The sequence below is a fragment of the Polyodon spathula genome, chromosome 11, assembly GCF_017654505.1.
Source record: "Polyodon spathula isolate WHYD16114869_AA chromosome 11, ASM1765450v1, whole genome shotgun sequence".
NCBI classification, from domain to species: domain Eukaryota; kingdom Metazoa; phylum Chordata; class Actinopteri; order Acipenseriformes; family Polyodontidae; genus Polyodon; species Polyodon spathula.
Window position 1 is genome coordinate 21,797,977 of NC_054544.1, and position 9,228 is coordinate 21,807,204.

Sequence of the window (9,228 nt, forward strand, 5' to 3'; positions counted from 1 at the left end):
ATAAAAATTGAAACGAAAACAAATGCCAAAGCGTAAACGTATTATTATTATTATTATTATTATTATTATTATTATTATTATTATTATTATTATTATTATTATTATTATTATTATTATAACAACAAACTCAGTAGAAAAGTAGCAATACGTATATAACACAATTATGGCTACTTAAACTAATTAGCCGCAAATTATACACAAGGAATGTACTCAAATTAGCTAGTTGCTTAAAAAATGAATAAATAAAAGACAGTACCAAGAGTGAGAGGATGGCTATTTAAATAGCCATTAAATAACCTATAAATGGTTTAATTAGTCTTATCAATTATTTGAAATGAGTCAGAGTTTTGAACTTTGAAACTCTGGTCACATAGAAACTATTTTAAAGTCACACTGTATTATGCTAAGACTGTTTTTAAGTGATTGTAAGTATTCTCTAACATGGAACTCTAACAAATAATTAAATATTTTGGTGGGATTTTTTTTTTTTTTAATGGTGGCAAAATTACCAAAATGCGGGGGTGCAAGGGGAGGGAAACTTCATGACTTCAATTTTAGATGTACTAATTATCAATAATCAGTCTCAGTCTGAGACCCTCAAAAGCTTGTTGGCATTTTGAACACTAAAGATACCCAGTTCTCAGTCAGATGATGTAGTATATTATACAACAGTATCAAAATTGGTCCTAAACTGCATACAATAGAATACTAGGCCCATGAAACTTCTGACTTCAGTTCCAAGGATTTACAGTGAGAAGGACATGAATATATATATATTATATATATATATATATATATATATATATATATATATATATATTATATATATATATATATTTTTTTTTTTTTTTTTTTTTTTATTGGTAATTTTCTTATTGTACCCTATGAGCAAACAACACATACTCGCTTGAAAAATGCACGAAATTAGCTTATTGATTAGTTTTGTATGACAGCAGGAAGTGGGCTTGCCAGGTTGGATGATGGGACCCATCAAAAGAAAAGTGCAGTAACAAAGAGAAAAAGCTAAATGAAATCATGGTAGAGCAGGTAAAGAAGGTAAACCACAAACATGCAAGGTAAAGCATTGTAAAAAACAAAGTAGAGCAAGGAAAATAAAAATGCAAGAGAAAGCACAGTAAAGTACAAAATATCTATGCAGACTTGTGGGTATAAATTTCAATGATAAAATCTGTACTAAATATTACAAATGTTTCAATATGTTTAGCAGTGTCTTTGAAGAGGAATACACCAATAAAGTTGTCTGGTCAAAAAAAAAAAAAAAAAAAAAAAAAGCATAAAGGCAACTCCAGTGTGTTATTAAAATAAATGAGAAAGGTTTTAGTGCTGTGATTATCTTATGTTAATCACAGCCTCTTAATGCTTAATTAAGTCATAATTATGAGCATGACATGATAGTACATCACAGATGGACTTATAACAACAACCCCCCTCCTGTACCCCACAGACTGCAGCCTGCATCATAGCATCCAGTCCTCCCTCAGGTGAGTCCTGGTTTCCTGAGATGTACTGAGCCGAGACCTCCGGCTGAAATTTGTTCCTGTCATCCATCAGGCTCAGTACATGCTGGTAACCAAATGCTGCCTGGTAAAACTGTTCACCATCTGGACATGGCTTCTTTAGCTTGTCCGGGTGGGTGTTTGTGTATGGCAAAACCGTTTTGTCCACGAAAGAGCCAAACCCTGGGAAAGAGGAAGTTAATGCGTTAGGTTTGGATGTGTTTGGAGGTATATTGTGGAGGGGACTCACATAGCAGATATATATACTGTAAAGAAAATATTATACAAGCTTACCTTTCTCTCACATTTCTGGGGAACAGCCTCACCTTTTAAACAGAGAGTTGTCAATTGAGGATTGACTATTGCCTTCCCCTAGCTTTCTCTGTGGAAACCAGTTTGGATAGCTGTTTGATTAATCCTGTAGGTTATTAACCCTATAATCAATACCACAAATAAAAAATGATATTTACACATATATGGACCATATGCTGGTGAGGATCAGGCTTAGATTGGGGGACACATGAAACAACAAACAGCAGTCCTTTATAAATCAATGGTCTGTTAGGTTTTTGTTTCTGTGGCAAAATTAGTATGTGGCAGGCGCTCCCGGCTGGTGCTTCTAGTAAGCACTACGCGTGGAGTGCAGGATGCGCCCTATAGCCTGGAGATCGCTGGTTCAAGTCCAGATTATGCTATCGCCGATCGTGGCCAAGAGTTCCCAGGGGGCGGAGCACAATTGGCCGACTGCTGTCCGTGTGGGGAGGGTTCAGGTCGGCAGGGTAATCCTTGGTTCACTGCACACAGCGACTCCTGTGGCTGATAGGGCCCCTGCGGGTCTACTGTAGAAGCCATTCAGATCTGTGTTGTCCTCCGATACTATAGGTCTGATGGCTTTCCAGTAGGCCTGCAGCGTGGAACAAAGACGGCTTGGCTGGACACGTTTTCGAGGACGCGTGTGTCTGCTGCCATTTCCTGAGTTGGCGCGGGAGTTGCAGCGGTGACCCGGGACAAAAATAATAATTGGGCATTACAAATTGAGGAGAAAACCAGGATAAAACCACTAGCTGACTAAATTAAAAAAAAAAAAAAATTAATTAATTAGTTAAATAAATAATTGGTATGTGGCGCAACTGAACATTTACATGGATACATGTAGATGGTACCTATTCATGCATAAGGGGTGATCTCTTTAAGAGCCTTTAGTATATCTGTCCCCAGGTCTTTTACTTTTTTCAGATCATCATTCATTGAGTAGGAGAGGTCCATCAGGTAGTAGAGGTCCACTGGGTATCCATTAGCACGCTTGAATCTCACAGGGAAAGTTGTGGGCTTGCCTGAAAAGATGACACAAAGTTTTCTGTTTTTTTTTTTTTTTTTTTTACATTGGTATGTACAGAGCCATTAAAAAACATACATATTCATTATTCAAACACCACTAGACATAAAATAGCATCCAATAAGTATAATAATGTTAATATATTTATGTGGATTTTTTTTCTTGACAATATGTTTGCTATAAGTTTATCTTTCTATTGCTGGCTATTAATAGAGCTATAAACTTGCCATCATTTTTGGGGTATAACATGCAACCATTTACATATTTGAGGATGAATGCACTCAAACAGTGTGGAATGCACTGAAGCGTGTTGTCAATGATTCTGTTCTACAAAGTTGTTTTTTCAGCTCACACAGGAGAGCTAGCGTATGGCGTACACACACATCGCGCACTAGAGTCCTATGCAGGTCCGATTTTTACGACCTGCTTCTGACCCGCACCCGCTACTACAGGATCCGACCCGAAGCCACAACCCGTGCCAGCACCGTTTTGTTTCACCTCGTTCAGAAACATTTTTAATGTCACCAAGACGACCTGATAAAAGCATCTTGACACGTATCAAACAACCGAAAGCATTGCTTAGTCAGCTGTCTCCTCCCTAATCGCCCCCTGCTTTAGACAGTGCAGGAAATACTGGTACATTTACTTTCTAATACGTTGTTTGGGAAAGGGTTATATGTATGTGTAAAAAGCATGCTGTCATTTAAAAAAGTATATTACAGTAGTTCCTTACTAATACAGACACCGTTATGCTGTACATTTGGATATGCCAGACACCATGTATGTCCGTCAATAATATCCAACTAAGTGTTTACACTTGGTCACTGTGAATTGCATGATCCAAAGAGGCACACTGGAAAAAGAAATGTCTGTTGTACTGAAACCAGTGTGTGGTGATAAAAGTTATGATAAAGTATTTGTAACATAAATCCTTAAGCTCGAGACAAGTAAACATATATTTGGATACTATCTCAAGACGCGGGCCCCCAATTATTCATAAGCAATACCTTACTATAATTATCTAGGGTTTTACCACTATAACTTCTATACCATCAAAACTACATTCACATTCAAGTGTAATCAAGAGTTACACTGAGCATCTGAATATATATTTTACAGTAATCATTAAATTCTGGCTAATATGATTGATACGGCATGATTTAAGGTTTAGACAATATTCAATCTTGTTTCAATTCAATGTTATTATTATATCAGTGCAGTTCAACAGTCAAAATCAAAACAAATGTTGAAAGTAATACATTTTATTTCAAAGTTACAAAAATAAAACAGACTTAATTTAAGTAATCTAAGTAAGGCTTTAACACTACATTTTTAATGTTTGTACATTTACGAGTTCACAAGAATACTGCTTTCCCATTGAAGCCAATGTATTTTAATTACAAACTGAACCATCTCCATTGTCCACCAGAGGGCGGTATGGCACCACTCAGACACAATGTCTCGTAACTAGAAATGTATTGCCTCAGGAGCGAAAAATACTGAAGCTTGGTACTTAAATCTGATAAAGGTCAGCATTGTTTAAAAAAATTCCACCTAGCCGATTTTCACAGCTGGAGTCTTTCTAAACAAATGGTATTCTGGTTCTAGATGAGATTGTCAAAATCTCTTTGTCAGGGTGATGTGAAAGTTTTGGCCACAGCTGTACAGAGTTTAAACTAACTGCGATCGACTGGTTGGAGAGGGCAAGAAGCTTTCAGAAATACTGATGGATCCCAAATCCAGTGGTTCGAAACTCAAGGTGTGGACTACAATAATACAAATTGTGAAACTGAAGTCTCTAACTTATTTTGCAAAGACTGACGCATACCAACAGAAAACAAACATATCAGGAAGGCTAGGTGTTCAACTTGCAGTCACTTCTACACTGTACACTTTTCTATGTACATTTAGAAATGATTTATTTATGTAAAGTGTGTGCAGTCTATGTAAGGAACTGTAATATCATAAGGTATCAGAGCGGCACTATGGTCTGTATAAGGCATCTCTTGTATTTTTTAGAACCAGTCGATGACAATCTAAGAGAGTTTTGTTTCAGCTTCTCTGTTTCTACTTTCTACTGTGGTGACTCCATCCATCAGTTTGGTAATGAAGCAGTATCACATGAAATTGACTTGGTGTTATTTTTTTAGGTTTGATGCAGTATTTTGAATACAGCAGTGTTTTGGTTCTGCAGCTCTTGTGATTTGGTACAATATGCCAAAATGAATACTTTCCTTTTTTAAATCGGTTTAGTGGAAAAATAATGACATACCAGGCCTAAGCTCCAGACAGTATTGTATTAGCACTTCATTGTATGGTTGGTTTCAGGGACAAAATGAAACTATTTAATTTTTGCAGACTGAAAATTGTATTTTGTTTTTTTGATCAGACTCACGAAGGCCAAAAGTACAATCGAGGAGTGTCCTGAATAAACAAACCCACATTTAATTTAATTTATCATTGCTTCCTATTACCAACCAAATCATTTGTTTTAAATCTGATGTTTTGGGATTTTTTCAAAACAGCAGTATGTAAAATGAAGTTAGGATAATCTGAAAATTGGAAGTACTGATTTTCAGGTTTTATTTTTTCACTTTTACAGATTGTCCTTGCTGACTTTTTCAAACTACCATCAAGCTTCTTTGATGGCTCCAGTTTTTCAATCGCATGCTGAAGCTCCAAGGCAGGAAACTAGCCCACCGAGGTGTTGGACAAGCCGGGAGGTGGGTAACATTGCTCGGGATTGCCCTGCTATGGAATGTGACATCATCCGACCAGGTAAGAATGTGCAATTATCTCAGTCACTCCAGCAGACGGGTTTGTTATTCCTGTTACCGTGGATGGTACACAAACCCAGGCTCTCTTGGATTCGGGTTGTAGTCAGTCCCTAATACAAGAGAGCTTAATCTCATTGGGGCATAAGCCAATATTGGGACGGGTGCATATTAAATGTGTTCATGGGGATTTGCGCACTTATCCAAAAGTTAATGTGAATTTTAAAATTGGCTAGTACAAGTGGGTTTGTGTTCTCAGTTGCCAGTGCTGGTAGTTCTGGGATGGGACTGCGAGCAGTTTAAGGGTTGGCTAGCTGCTGTGATGGCCCCATCCTCCTTATTGGCTTAGAAAGAGGAAGTAATTGGAGAGATTTTTTCCTTTCGTGACTCGGCTTGGTATTGCCATAGATTTAAACCCCGGAAAACTAAACGGGAACGCCGGGCTGCTAAGAATGAGGGCTGGCAATGGAGCGGGTCTGAGAAAGTTCAGGTGGGGGCGATTGGTGAAGAGTCTGGGGGAAGGCTGCAGAGCCAGCGCAGGGGTCAGGCTCGGCTGCCTCTGCTCGGGACGGACCTGATCCCGAGATGGAAGCCGTGGGAGCTGATTTTTTAGCTTGTTCCCGTAACTTCCGACTCAAGCAAGGGTGCGACGACGTGCTGGGCAGGCTCTTTGACCAAGCAGCTGTGGTTAATGATCGGGTGATCGAGCCCAGATACGCCGCTGCGTACCCTCACTTTGAAATCAATAGAGACCTCTTGTACCGTGTTGAAAAATTATCACAGACTGGATAAGTGTGTCACCAGTTGCTCATTCCCCAGCCTTTTAAGGAGGATTTGCTGCAGCTGGTTCACGCTATTCCCCTGTCTGGTCATTTGGGAAGGGACGACATTTATCAGAAACAGATTTAAACAAAATTAAAATCTCTCCTGCTGTCTCTGCTGACACAGCGGTTGGGCTTTTAAACAAAATCTGGTTCGACATGCAGGGTGCGTTCTTCTAGTACAGATTTCTGCAGTTTTGCACAAAATCCCGTTCTGCTAGGGATGCTGCATGATGTCATGAAGCTCTACCCTCAAAAAATCTATGCAGATCCAGCACTGTGCAGTGCAGCTTTGAAAAGTAACTGTGGGATGCTGGCTACGGCTGTAAACCAAAGAGACTCGTAATTCAAATAGCTATTAAAACTACTGCTGCCCCCTTGTTAGTAGAGTTGAACAACATGTTATCTTTTTGCAAAGAAGCGTGAACAGCCTTGTCAACGCCATATTAAATACATGGTAACACTTTAAAATAAGCGTCTGTTCTAATGCATGATGAATTGCAGACACTTATTTAAAAGTGTTACTGGCATAAATAAATGAATTCATGAAGTAATTAATAGTAAATTAAACATAATGTATACTGTTACAATAAAGTTAATGTTCAACAATTACATCAAACTGTCTCTATAACGTTATAATCTGATAATCTAGAAATTAACTGTAGGATGTAAATAAAAATTAGAATGGACTGCAAATGAATGCAATCCCCATGTGTGATACATTGTGATAATCATTAAATGTAATTATGTTTCATTATATACATCAAACAAATAGAAAAAGTCATTAATTATGCAACTAGAGTATAAATTGGTGATGTTGCTGGTAAGTTTCCCAAAGGTTTGGAGAAGGCATTATTAGTCGCAATGTGACAGCAAACAAGAGCAGCCAGACGCAGCACATCTGGGATGGCAAATAAAAAACAAAAAACCCTCGAGTACGAGAACGCACCCGCAATTCTATTTAGTTTACCACGGATGGGAGGGACTGCACAGCCTGACACAGAAGCCGTTTGTCATCAATTCAGATGAAAATGACCTGGAGGTTGTGACCCTGTTGTTTAGTGAGCAAACAAAAAACCAAAAAGATATCAATGAGGTCAACCGTGACAGTACTCATGGTTACATGTTTGCCCAGCATGCTGATTCTATGTGCCCTGTCATCAGTTTTACAAAATATTTTAAAAAGTACCCATTGGTGTTAATTACCTTGGAAACATAATTCCTCACATTTCAGAGCAAGATGGACTTTCATTATTTCGGTTACCGGTCATCGGTGTGAAAACAGCATCCAAAATTATTGGTCAGTTTCTCTTGAAGATGACAAAAACTGAGATGGCAGTATAACACCACAAGTTCTATATACAGTCTTTAAGCCAGTTTGCTATTGCAGCGAAGCTCACTCCAACTTTTATCCATTCCTGCAGTTCCCCTCCTGCCTCAACATTTTGTCTACCTATATCAACTGACATTCTTCAATTTCAACTCTTTCCCCTCTTCAAGGACTTGGTCATGAAGCAACGTGCTCAGCTGCTTTTTGAGATGCTCAGAATCTACCATCACAGTAACTTCCAGCTTTCCTGCATCAGGCATGCATTCCTGCGAATTCTTCCTGTTCCCAGATTCATTTTTCCTCATGTCGCTCCGCTCCTCCAAACCGACCAACTTCATCAAGACACTTCATTCAACTTTCAAAGTCATTATTTCATCAATGTGAGCCGCCAGTCAGACACGGAACCATGTCCTACGATTATCAACGTTTCAGTCAATGTCCTCCTACTCCCAATAGACAATACAGTCATAAACTGCTCCAGACCAAATCAATAGGTTCTGCAGCAGCCACAGATCTCTGCATTCTTCATCTCTGCCCAAAAGTAGCCCCATTTCTGGCTCCCTATAAAACTGCTTTAAAACTCAAAGACCAATATCCACCGCATTCAGCAGATCCCTACACTCTGCAGCAGACCATCGCACTCTATTGATGGCAGTCCACCGGTCACTATTATGGATCGCTTCAGCAGATCTGTGCTCTCTACAGCAAGCCTCTTCACACTACTGATAGTACTCCATCCTTTACTTCCTAAGACCTCTGCACTGTTCAGCAGATCCTGCCCTCTACTGTTAATCCCTCCTCACTACAGCAGATCTCCGCTCCCTCTTTATGTCTGCTCACTACTGCAGCATGCAAAAGTTGCTTTAGTTTACAGTTTAAATCTGCAACTGTACTTCTCCAGAGCTTCCAATGCTCCATCTTTCCTTTAATACGCAGACTGTGGCAGCATTTTCATAATCAAGGCAAACTCTAATCCCCATCTAATCAAAACATGGGGCACTTGACTTCCTCAGCAATCTATTCATATGTCCGCTCATCCTCTCAAATGTTACAGCATTAGTACATGGTGAGAGATGTGGTATGAGACTGAAAATCTGTCTTTATTATGAGTTAAGGAGTTTCACTATTAGGAGAATAACTGGAGTTGCGAAACCCAAATCTCTGAATGTGAGTTCACCTTTTCCATTTCAATCAGACATGATAGTAGCAAACCGTTGATCCATCCCGTATTAACTAACACACAGAATGGCAACATCTCGTCTCTGCCCTCATTTCCAGAATATGTGGTGAAGGCGCTGAGCTTTCCCAGGAGCTGATTCATACATTCGTAACCTCCTTCAATCTGCTCAGCATTGCATGTCTGCAGCCCTCGCCCCTTCTTCAAGAGCTTCTTATTAGCCTGCTCAATGTTTTCAACCTTCTGTGCCCAGAATCGAATAATTCTATTCCT

General features: G+C 39.1%; 1 long non-coding RNA gene across 1 annotated transcript; it reads right to left on the reverse strand.

The window, feature by feature from the left end:
- Window positions 1-1,598: 1,598 nt before the first annotated feature.
- Window positions 1,599-5,144, reverse strand: LOC121322724. Its single transcript, XR_005951076.1, has 3 exons — window positions 5,126-5,144; window positions 2,681-2,851; window positions 1,599-1,700 (listed from the first exon to the last, which is right to left on the reverse strand). It is a non-coding gene; the product is annotated as an uncharacterized LOC121322724 (long non-coding RNA).
- Between the last annotated feature and the right edge of the window lie 4,084 nt (window positions 5,145-9,228).